Genomic DNA, 12,221 nt, shown 5'->3' with positions numbered 1-12,221 from the left:
ACTCTATTCTATTTTGGACATTGGAGTAGAATGTCCCTCCCTCTCAGTCTCCTCTCTATTAGACTGGTTGCACTGCAACTCTCTGGGTTTGAAGTCTGTTTTGTGTCTCCCTGTTTCCACCTCTAGTTTATGATTAATGATTTTGTATTTGATAAAGCCTGCCTAAAGTTTGTATATTTTAGTATTCTGAGGAAGTCAGCTAGTGTGATAGTTCTGAGCAGGGATCTGAAGCAATGTAGCATGATTGGTTTTGAGTTGTGCTTTACAAAGATTTGTATATTGATGCTTTAGATGTTGGCCTAGTGTCTTGCACATTGTTGTTCAGTTTTTGGAGAACTCGTTTGCTCCACTGGTTGGAAAGTATACAATTAAATTTTCCACAATAGACCATGCAAGCAGCGACCCCAGTCTACCATAAAAGAAACCCCTACATAGCAGTGGTCCAGGCAAACAGATGGTTGACCAAGATGGGCTTGGCTTCCTGTCCTAAAAGCAAAAATACTCAAGGTCTCACAGACTGCCAGAGAGAGTGAACTAGAAATGCAACACAGATTCTGCCTCCAGTCCCTAAGGCCCTATCTACATTTGGAATAAATGTAAGCATATTTGGTAGGCATTCAACACAGGTGCAGCTCAGCTGTAATGGTATTAACATTTTAAGATGTTGTATAGAAAGCATAGGCATTTTTAGTACTTTCAGCTGACTCAGGAGATCAGAACAATAAGCAATAAAAGAACGCTCTCAAATAGCAGTTTTCCAGGGTACATTTGCTTATTATCTTCCCTTGTCTTCAACAGCATTTTCTGTTTGCTTTCCATGCCTTGCTGCTGTGGGTTTAGGCAGGGCCACTCACTATATACATTGTATATTTTCTAATTCCCTTCAGGCAATAATTCTTATAACAACTGGTAGAAGGAGTCAGTTCACTATCAGATCTTTTATTAAAACAATACTAGATCTTCCAGTCTAACTGCAGTCCCTGATGAGTTTGGGCCATTATGTGTAATGGCATGTCTACCTTAAAAGATTATGGTGATATCATGCGAGAGTTGAACTGGCAGGTTTATGAGCTCATTTAAAATTGCTAGCAAAGCCATAGCCACATCCTAATTTATGAGCCTGATCCTACAAACACTTACATGATTTGACTGTAGTGGGATGATTCAGATATGGGGGCTTTATTCTGCTGCTCTTATTCCTTTATTAATACTAGTTTTAATGAGCCTACCTTCAGCATAAGGTACAACTCAGTGTAAGCAAGGCTGTCAGAAGTGAGCTTGGTGAGGGTTGAGGATACTCAGCACCTTTTAGAATTGGGCCCAAAGTGAAGAAAGCTTCCTGTGTGATTCCTGCAGCACGCAGCTGAGAGTAAAGGCCACGCTTTGTTGATCGGGACGTGCAGCTATCTTCTGCCTACTACCTCATCATTAAGTGACCCTCTTTCTTAAAAGAGAGACTTTCAAATATATCGCTATTTTCAAAAAATAATGTTTTAAAATTGTGGTTTTAAAATTAAAATTTTGAAAACAAAGACACAATATAGCTGAAAATAGTTATTTTTCCATGCATGCTACTTGCCCTTTGTGGTACCTTGAAATAAATCTGTCACTTAAAATGGCTTAAAAAAATAAAACAGAAGTGCAGTGTTACACAGTAGCTGCCAAATAAGCACTCTTTGGTAGCCAGAGATGTCTCCACAGTGCCCTGCCTCTGTTTTCCCCTTCTTCAGGGCTCCTTAAACAAACTCCACACAGTCTTTGTAATCCGATAACAACCCATCTTGGGGTCTGGTTTTTATTAACACAGAGTTCCAGAAAAGCAAACACAAAACCAAAATCTTCCACCCATCCTTAAACTAGGCTCCACGCAGCCTAAAGCTGGGCACAACCCCTCCTCCCTGAGGTGCTGTCCCTTCCTACTGTCTGAGCCCCTGCAGAGAACACAAGGCTTGGGCTGCCTTCTTTGCTTTTTCCCAAAGGAAAAACAAAACTTACAGCTGGATCGTCTTACCTAGCTCCAACTCCCTCATTTAGGGACCACTACAGGAAACCCTCTCTCCCTACAACTTCAATGCAATCCTTCCCCCTTCAAGCTCTGTTCTCACAGAGCCATTGTTAGACCCTTTATAGCACAGGTGTTGTCCCACTCCCTTAATTGGCTCAACTAGAAGCACCTCCTCTGGCACAGGGGCACTGGACTGCTTTAATCACAGGAACCAGCCACCCTGTGACACATGTTTAGACAATTTAAGTGCAGTTTTTGAAAAGCAGAGCCTTTTTTCCCTTCCCATCTCCATTTGATGGACTATAGAACCTCTTTCTGAGTGTATTCTGCCATCTGCTGGGTATGAGGTGACTGTCTCTTGCTGGTTTTTTCACTATTCATTGGGTCAATTTTTTAAATTAATGTTGAACTAGTACACGATATAAAATTATGATCAGATTTTGTACAACATTTCACATTACAGTCAACATGGGCCCCAGTCTTGCCATTCATTGGTCACTGTAATGAGAGAATTTTGCTTTGAGTGTTTTGAAATATCTTGCAGCATCTTAATAGAAGCTTGCAGAAAAACCTTGGAAGGGAGTTGAAAACGCTGTAAAATTCACTTCTCCCAGTTGATACAATTAAGGTGGTGACAGTATTAGGATACTTTGATTTGCATAAAACAGTAATTAGTTTTAAGATGAAGGCTCTCATTAAGTAGAAATTGATCGTTTAAATGTAGAAAATACAACATGGCTGGCCAAAATGGCGAAGACAAGGATAATAGCTTAAATTTAGATAGTGGAAAGTTCTAGCAACCACGATGGCGTCAGAGGGAGGTACTTAAAACATCTAGAATCCAAGATGATGTCAGAGGGAGGAGCATTCCTACCTAAGAATAGGTATGATGTCATGCGGAGGAGCTGGAAAAAGCTAGCAGCTGATTGGCTGAGAGGAGCTGACCTTGAGAGAGCAACCAGTATGTAAGGCTGACAGCCAGCAGGCTGAGTCTGTAGTGGGTTAGGCAAAGGAGACTTTCAACTAACAGGTTGAAAAGAAGTAGGTTTGAGGCTTTGCATGCGAATGGAAGCTGCCTGAAAAGAAGAACTGAACATCCTGAAAAGCAGCTACTTGAAAAAGCAGCAGCAGAATTCTAAGGTTGCTGTGGCAACGAACAACTGCCTGCTAGCAGCTACCTTGCCAGCAGCAACAGAAGAGCAGCAACCGCCAGGGCATCTGCTGCCCGACGGAGCAACAGCGCAGCTGTGGAGCACATACTTCAGGAAATCAGACAGAGCAGAAGGACCAATTAGATGAGTCAGAGGGAAACTTTTGAAGACGTATAAGTCTGATCTTTTTTATATCTATTATTTAAGAGTGTATGGGTTTGTCTGCAAATAAAGCTGGATGCCTGCGTCCTGAGGGAGATCTCCCCTACCCATCTGGTAACTGCTTGGCCAGCATTTACAGAATGTTAAATGTTTAATATTAAGAGTCAATGTTGATGTTAAGTAAATGTTTTATTTTTAATTTGTGAATATGGTAATGTTTTTTCTTGTGGGTATATAGAGGTTGTGTATACCACATTGTATTAAGTATGGGGTTAAATTGTATCACTAAAACTAAAAGCCTTTGTTTATAGGGGAATATCTATATGCACATTACATTGAAGTTACTGTATTCTTTGGGTGGGGTGTCAGCTATTGCAAGCAGTCTGTGTCTTTATTTCACAGTGCTACGCTCATTATAAGATGCTTTAAATGTAATTTTATTGCATTTTTACTATGTTCCATATAATGTCTTGCTTCATTAAGTACATTGTAACCACTTATTTCTTTTAAATAAATAATTATTTTGTTTTCAAAGAGTTACTCTTGTGTGTTCATCCTTGAGCGGAAGGCTGTATCTGTGTCCTTTCAGGGGTTACCAAAACTAGCTTGCTCTGGGGACTCTTCCGCGGGTTGAACACAAGCCTCCTGGTAACACCCTGGCATTTCCTTTAGGGCAGGCCACAACCTTGTTGTTCTTTGGTTAAATTAAAAGTGCCATTGTAGGTTAACATCATTGGCATCTAAAATTTTAGGGTAACAGCATGGGCAGATTGCTGTGCCTGCACAGAGCTCCAATGAAGTCAATGAGACTTTGTGTGGATGCAGTTAATCACTCACACACAAAAATTTGCAGAATTGAAGTTTTAATTAGTTCTTTCAGTCCTACTCTTATTGGCCTTTTTCCAAATTATTTTATAATTTCTGTACTAGTTTTGATGTTTAAAAACTCTGTTTGAATTCATAAGTTTTTGTCGTGTCCCCCCTCAAGGCAGCATGACTCTATGATTATGCTCTGCTCTACCATGTAAGGATTTGATTTCTGACTCAAGTTCCTTACCCTCTAGGCTTGCAGAAGGTAGAATTACTTTGCATCATTATGTAAGGGGGGAAACTAGCTGGTTTTAGAGCAAGGATTATCAGTTCCAAAAGTAAAATTGTCACCTTTTCAAACTAAATTTTAGCCCAGTCATTGCACATCCCACCAACTCACAACTTTATCCTAAACTGTACCACATCCTTGTGGTCTTTCTTCTCTTTCTGATGGTGTGCTGGCTGTTTTCTCTTCTTGGTCTCTAGTTCTCATCTGGTACCTCTCTGTCTCCTCATGTGAGTTCCAACTTCTCACATCATTTGCCTGTTTTCATTACTCCTCTGTCTTCCATCTGCAATCTCTTTCCTTCATTCTCATACCATCACTCTCGCAAACCTCCAAACAAGTAGGACATCAGTTAAAAGACACAGAGGCACAAAAGCAGACTAGTAGTGTGAGGGAAGTGTGGTAGCACTCCTGTAATGTTGTGAGAATTGGAAGGTGGTGTCTAGGGGAGGAAGTTTATAATGTGGGGAGATAGGATGGAGACTGGGAGATCAGGTAACCCATTTAAAAACCAGGGAGGTGACAACCTTATTCAAAGATAGTCTCATTCAGCTTTCTGCACTTGTATGAGTGAAGTTTTGGAATAGCCTTCCAAGGGAAGCAGTGGGGACAAAAGATCTATCTGGCTTTAAGATTCTACTCGATAAGTTTATGGAGGAGATGGTATGATGGGATAATGTGATTTTGGTAATTAATTGATCTTTAAATATTCAGGGTAAATAGGCCTAATCCCCCGAGATGGGATATTAGATGGATGGGATCTGAGTTACCCAGGAAAAAATTTTCTGTAGTAGCTGGCTGGTGAATCTTGCCCATATACTCAGGGTTTAGCAGATCGCCATATTTGGGGTTGGGAAGGAATTTTCCTCCAGGGCAGATTGGAGAGGCCCTGGAGGTTTTTCGCCTTCCTCTGTAGCATGGGGCACGGGTCACTTGAGGGAGGATTCTCTGCTCCTTGAAGTCTTTAAACCACGATTTGAGGACTTCATTAGCTCAGACATAGGTGAGGTTTTTTGTAGGAGTGGGTGGGTGAGATTCTGTGGCCTGCATTGTACAGGAGGTTGGACTAGATGATCAGAATGGTCCCTTCTGACCTTAGTATCTATGAATCTATAAAAGAATGTTCTTTAAGCACAAATGAAGAATTTAGACCTGATGGGTGAGATAATTTATGGGACCAACCTCTGTTGGTGAGAGAGACAAGCTTTCATGCTGCACAGAGCTCTTCTGCAGGTCTGGGAAAGGTACTAAGGCCATGTCTACACTAGCTCTTATGTCAGGGAAAACTTTTGTTGCTCCAGGGTGTGACATACATTTTGCCAGCATAAGCACTCATGTGCACAGGGCTATATGGGCAGGAGATGCTCTCCCGTTGACATAGCTACTGCCACTCATTGAACTGGTTTTATTATGTCAATGGAGAGATCTTTCCCATCAGCCTAATGCAGTTACATGAGCACCGTGCAGCTGCAAGCTTATAAGTGTAGGCAGAGCGTCACAGCTAAATACAAGATAGAACAGATAATTTAGCATAAGCAGTTAGCACATATACTAACGTACCATTCAAGGTGAAATGGCCTGTTAACACCCCTGTAGTCACAGAACTGTTGGGATTGGACCACAGGGGATGGATCACTTGATAATTCCCGTTCATTCCCATTGAAGCATCTGGCATTGGCCATTGTTGGAAGAGAGGATACTGGGCTAGATAGATCATTAGTCTGACCCAGTATGGCCGTTCTTATGTTCTTTTGACAAAAAGGGGTTAGTGGGTTACAGATTGTTGTAATAAGCCATAAATCCAGTGTCTTTATTAAGACCATGAATTTAAACTCCCAGGCTCATCCTTTGAAAGTGTTGTGCAGGTTTCCTGTGAGGATGAGGACTGAGAGGTCAGATATAGAGTTATCACATTGTTAAACGTGTTCACCCACAGGTGACATGGTGCTTTTGTCTTTTCATTTTCCTGTGTGAGTTCATTCGAGAGAGTACTGATTGTCTGGTTTCACACACACAGTTTTATTAGGGCATTTAGTGCATTGGATGAGGTATACCACATGCTGGGACAGGCACATGTAGGACTTGTGGATCTTGAAAGGCGTGTTGTGGGGGATGTTGGTCATAGTAGCAGTGGAAAAATATTTGCAGGTTTTGCATCTGTTGTTCTGGCAGGGTCTGGTGCTGCTTTGAGTTGTGTCCTGGTCTGTTGGAAACATGCTTCTGATGATGAGCTTGGAGAGGTTGGGGGGTTGTTAACATGGGTGTTAAAGGGCCATTTCACCTTAAATGGTCCCTTAAAATATTCAATCTTTTATTTACCTGTGACACTTTGTACCTTTCCCAGACCTGAAGAAGAGCTCTGTGTAGCTTGAAAGTTTGTCTCTCTGACTGACAGAAGATACCATGATCATGAGGTGGTTTTCCCAAGATAAGGTTCATCCATTGCATTCCAGGGGTGCTGACCCTTGTGATTTCCCCCACTGTGGGAAACTCAACTGCATAACTTGTAGTAGTGGGAGATTGTGTTTGCACTTTCCCCTGAGAAATAATAAACAGACGTTGGTTCAATAAGAGATATTACTTCACCCACCTTGTCTCTAACATCTTGGGACCAACATAGCTACAACAACACTGCATATAGAATATAGGTTTCTAATTGATTGCACTCATAAATCATGTAATTAAATGTGTAAATACTGTCATGTTCCTCTGCATCTGACTTCAGGCACAAAATTAATTAGATGCTGGATCAAGGCCTCTTTTAAGATGTCCCCCTCATAGACAAAGATGTCTATGACACCATAATAATGCTTACTAGCGTGCTGAACTGTAATACTGCTGTTAAACCTATGGTTCTTTATTCTGAAGGCCAAACAGACATTGTTAGTGGCATTTGATTTCTTACAGAAGTTGAATTTGTGCCACTGCACTGAAATTAATAAAAAATGGTTCGTTCATTGTGAACTGGATTGCTCGGGACATTAATAATGGAATGTTAAGCCAGTCAGCCCGCAGTCACTGTTTGGAATCTGGCCTATTTCAATAGTGACAACAATTTATTTGATGGATATTTGCTAGTATCTTCTTTTTAGTTGAAACCAGTTTAGTTTGTTGGAAACTGAACTCAACTACCGGTGTCTCCTTAACAACCACTGAACTTGGCCCTTGCTGATTACTTTGGTGTAGACTCAGTAGAGAGGCAAAGGACTGAACGGACACAGAGACTGACTTAAAGATGATCCTTCCAAATCAGGATGAAAGGACACTGATGGGATAATGTGGGGAATTTGACATTGTTATAACTGGCTGTACCATAATTGTAAGGATTGAATTCAGTCTCCAGTGCTATCAAATTAGCATATTTTACAAACAGTAAACCCACTTTAAAGGGACTCTGTCCACTTAGTTGTAGTTCAATTTTAAACTTTTGTAAAAATAGTGAAACTTAAGACCAATAGAAATGTTTTCAGATTTTTTTTAAAAAATTCTATTGAAAGCACCTGTTAAAAGAACCCCCTCAAAATTTCCCTTCAGTGTTTGCAAACCAAAACATTACAGTTCTGAGAACTTGAAAGTGAAAATAAATACAAAGAAAAGTGGAACTATTTTCAGTTTCATTGAGTGATGATGCAAAAAGAAAATAGAGGGCATAAATTGTGACAAGGAAATTGGATATTTAACATTCCTTCTCTTTTAATAATCTAAAGTATCAGGTATAAGATAGGCAGAAGTGTGTTTGATGAGCACATATGGGATCTAATCCCTGCATCTGCAACAGCTGCTTTTAGCTGTTCTGAGACTGTGAAGCATCTGGAAACCCAGTAGTAGAATCCCTGGGTGGCAAGGAATCAAAGAAACACCCTCTCCCGGCTAGGTGTAGGGAACATTGCTGGGAGCAAGGGAGTTTGATTGTAGCATTCTTACTACCTGGTGATCCCCTTGAGTGCCAGATAGGCCCCTGGATAGCTCTAGGTCATAGGAGCTCAAAGTTAGCCCATAACCACCCTTGCTTCTCCTGTAGTGAGTTGAGCTTGGCTAGAAGAGTGATTCAAGGACAAGATTTTCATATTGAAAGTATCTCTTTAAACATTTGATCCAGTTACTATAAACAATGGTAATTGAAAAACAAACAAAATCCTCACATCCTAGGAGATGAAATCCTATTGTGGCTATTGGGTTGCTCATTAATCATTATTTTTCCAATGACAGGTTTCAGAGTAGCAGCCGTGTTAGTCTGTATTCGCAAAAAGAAAAGGAGTACTTGTGGCACCTTAGAGACTAACAAATTTGTTAGTCTCTAAGGTGCCACAAGTACTCCTTTTATTTTTCTAATGTAAGCTTTGCATTTTCATCACTGAACATTGTTTAATTTCAAACATATTTTAATGGGCAGAACTCTGAAGAGTTTATTCTGGGACTGACAACAACCTTAATGGATGCAGGAGCAGGTCATGCTTTGTACAATTGCATTTTGTTGTGGAGGCTTAAACCTACAGAGAGATTTTGCATGTAACATGTAAGATATGCACAAACAGGAGCAATTTACAGCAGAGTCCAAGGTTCAGAAATTGCAGGGGAGAATGAGCATATGCTCATCAATAAATAATTTGCAGTTTCATTTTTAAATAGGTAAAACGTGGTTCATGGATGAAAAAGGACAATCTATATGAATGAAAGCAATGGATTCTGAAAATAAGCAGGCATTGTAGGAAGATTCTAAACATCCATCTGATAAATGCTATTGTGCTACTACCTCTGCTGCTTTGATTGAAATAACGAGCGATATTTTTGCAAGGACCTACTGCTGCACGTACTAATGAGATTTAGCCCTGCTAAAGGGAATACAATTATTCAATTTAGACCTTAAATTTAACCTATTTTAAAACTGACAATCTGATTGGGAATACATTTAAAACTCACCACTGCCTTGTTTTTAAAAAGCTACCATTTAGATGTGGCAAACCAAAAAAAAAAAGTAATTGTAAACAATGGATCTTGTAATTCAAATATTTATTTAGAACTATATAAACATGTTTTGGTGTGCCTCTTTAAAGCCAGATACAGGAATAAGCATAAGCTTGTGTCAGCTTCCTGTTGTTCACACTTGCTTTTTTGATACAGTTTTGCAACCCCGATGTGACCCATGGGCCAAAAAGTTTGCCCACCCCTGCAATAGAGCATTCCAATATGGATTTGATTAGAGACATTCTCCTTCCCCCAACCCCTTTCCTCCTTTCTTTTCACCTTCCACCTTCTACATATAGAAATGTTAATAACATTAAAAGGTACAACTTGCCATATTGATGTTCACGATGTTGTCCTAAATTTGAAACACATTTTAAAATCTAAGTAGAATGGATAATTAGCACTTTGACATCTGTGCTTCTGTGTTTATCCCAAAATATAATTCAAGAGATATGCCAATCCCCCACATTTCCATACAAATGATACAAGTTTTTACACATATCAATTAAAGGAAAAGAGAACACTGATGTCCAATGAGGAACAGAGTGACTTATGAAAAATACTGAATTAGCAGTTGAATTGTGTTGCACCTTGGATAGGAGATTCAGATTCCTGAATTCATGAGAAGAGAATAACTAACATCACACAGATGTAGAACAACATACCTATTCTAGAGTGGCTAATGAAACAATGTAAATATGTAACCTGAATATTTCATTTGTATCAGCTGAATAGTGTGTTAAGAGAAAGCACCACTCCCTATAATATTAACATAATGCATCCACTTAATGTGGTACGTGCTTGTTTGCAAGGCAACATTATTTCCACATATGTTATCTGGGATTTTACCTGCCATGTCTATACTACAAAATTATGTTGACCTAAGTTACACTGGCATATAGCCGCTGCAGTTATTATATCACTTGTGCGTGTCCACACTATGCTTCTGGTGAGCATGTGGACTGCTGACACAAGAAGTGCTTGTATTGATGCAAAGTGTAGTACACCCTGGGTAGCTATCCCACTGTGCAGCTCACCACCATCCAGCGCAGGGTGTTTAGGGAAGTTTTTGCAATGCCTCCTAGGGTGAAAACAAGTCCTGCAGGGGTGGCTGGGAGCATGGGTTCAACTTTCCATAATGCAGTGTTCTCCATACCATAATTTCATCCTCACCCCATAATATTTCATGCCTCTTTTCAAAATCCCCACAAACCCATGGATCCCTCCCTGCTGCCCGCCATCTGTGACAGAAGCATGGATCCTGCACCACTCTGCACTCTATTGTGATTATGAGGTGCCTGATCCTGCAGTATTGGCAGAGCAGCAAAAAGAGCCATGGGAAACATGATTTCTTAGGGGCTAGAGTGCGGTGGGACACAGAAAGAAACAATTCAAGGTTGTCAGTGGCATTTATGGAGCAGCTGCAAATGGTTGCATACATATTCCTATTGTAGCACCAGACTACCTTGCCACAGAGTACATCAACAGAGAGGGCTACTTTTCTATAGTAATGCAAGCACTAGTGTATCACCAGGGATGCTTTACCAACAGCAATATGGGCTGGTCAGGGAAGATGCATCTTTAGGAACACAGGACTGTTCAGAAAGCTGCAAGCAGGGACTTTCTTTCCAGATCAGTGGATCACCATTGAGAACGTTAAAATGCCAGTAGTGATTCTGGGAGACCCAGCCTGCCCCTTGCTCCCATGGCTCATGAAGCCATACACCGGCTACCTTGACAGCACCAAGGAAAAATTTAACTACAGGCTCAGCAGGTGCAGATGACAGACTGTACCTTTGGTCATTTGAAGGCTCGCTGGCATTACTCTGGAGTAACTTTTCTACAAACTGAAGCTCTGAACAAAGGACTGAATGACTCATCCAAGCTGTGGGCGTATTCCAGTGGGACTTTCAAGTCAGAAAACTCATCAATACTGCTAAGAATCTGATATATGGACTTTGAAGTCTCAGTATGTATCTGGTATCAGAGGGGTAGCTGTGTTAGCCTGGATCTGAAAAAGCGGCAAAGAGTCCTGTGGCACCTTATAGACTAGCAGACATATTGGAGCATAAGCTTTCGTGGGTGAATACCCACTATTCACCTACGAAAGCTTATGCTCCAATAAGTCTGTTAGGCTATAAGGTGGCACAGGACTCTTTGCCGCTTGTATGTATCTGAATGCTTTATCATTTAACAACTCTCTTCTTGTTCTCTCTTTTTTCTTTATAATAAATCTTTAGTTTTATACACTAAAAGGATTGGCTGGCAGCCTGATATTTTGGGTAAGATCCAAACCTATATTGACCTAGTGTACCGAGGCAAGGACTCACTGGTGCAGCTCCTCCTGTTGGTCATCTTGGGAATTAGCTATTTCCAGCCTTCGGCGCACCCTCTGCAGGCCAGTGTCTCGCCTGCTGCTGGCATCCGTGTCCTTCCCAGACCCTGGTGCCCTTTACCCTAGGATTCTGCCCCAGCAGTACCCCCACGCTCTGGGTCTCCCCTCCCTGGGGAACTCCCAACCTTCTAAACCCACCTTGCCTCATTGACTACTGCTAGTCATCATCTAAGCCCCACTAACTAGGGCAGACTGCAGTGTAATGGCCACTCATCAATGGCAAGGGGTTAGGACCAGCTGCCTCTGCCTATTCCCAGGCTGCCCCAGTACTTTTCTGGGCCTTCACCAAGGCCTGCAGCCTGGGGATTTACCAGGCTCCAGCTCCAGCTCCAGCTCCAGCTCCCTCGCCCTGCTCCCAGACAGCTAGCCCTTCCCACTCCAGAGCTACAGTGAAACTCTCCTGCTTCTGGCCCACAGCCCTCTTATAAGGGCCAGCTGGGCCCTGAT

General features: G+C 41.3%; 1 non-coding gene across 1 annotated transcript; it reads left to right on the top strand.

Annotated features, from left to right (window-relative positions):
- The first annotated feature begins 6,795 nt into the window (after nt 1-6,795).
- LOC119856472 lies at nt 6,796-6,955 on the top strand. Its single transcript, XR_005293321.1, has one exon. It is a non-coding gene; the product is annotated as a U1 spliceosomal RNA (small nuclear RNA).
- The last annotated feature ends 5,266 nt before the right edge of the window (nt 6,956-12,221 follow it).

The sequence above is a fragment of the Dermochelys coriacea genome, chromosome 5 (genome assembly GCF_009764565.3).
Source record: "Dermochelys coriacea isolate rDerCor1 chromosome 5, rDerCor1.pri.v4, whole genome shotgun sequence".
NCBI classification, from domain to species: Eukaryota; Metazoa; Chordata; order Testudines; family Dermochelyidae; genus Dermochelys; species Dermochelys coriacea.
The sequence above is the reverse complement of the archived record's forward strand: the minus strand, read 5'-3'. Positions and strand labels throughout refer to the sequence as shown.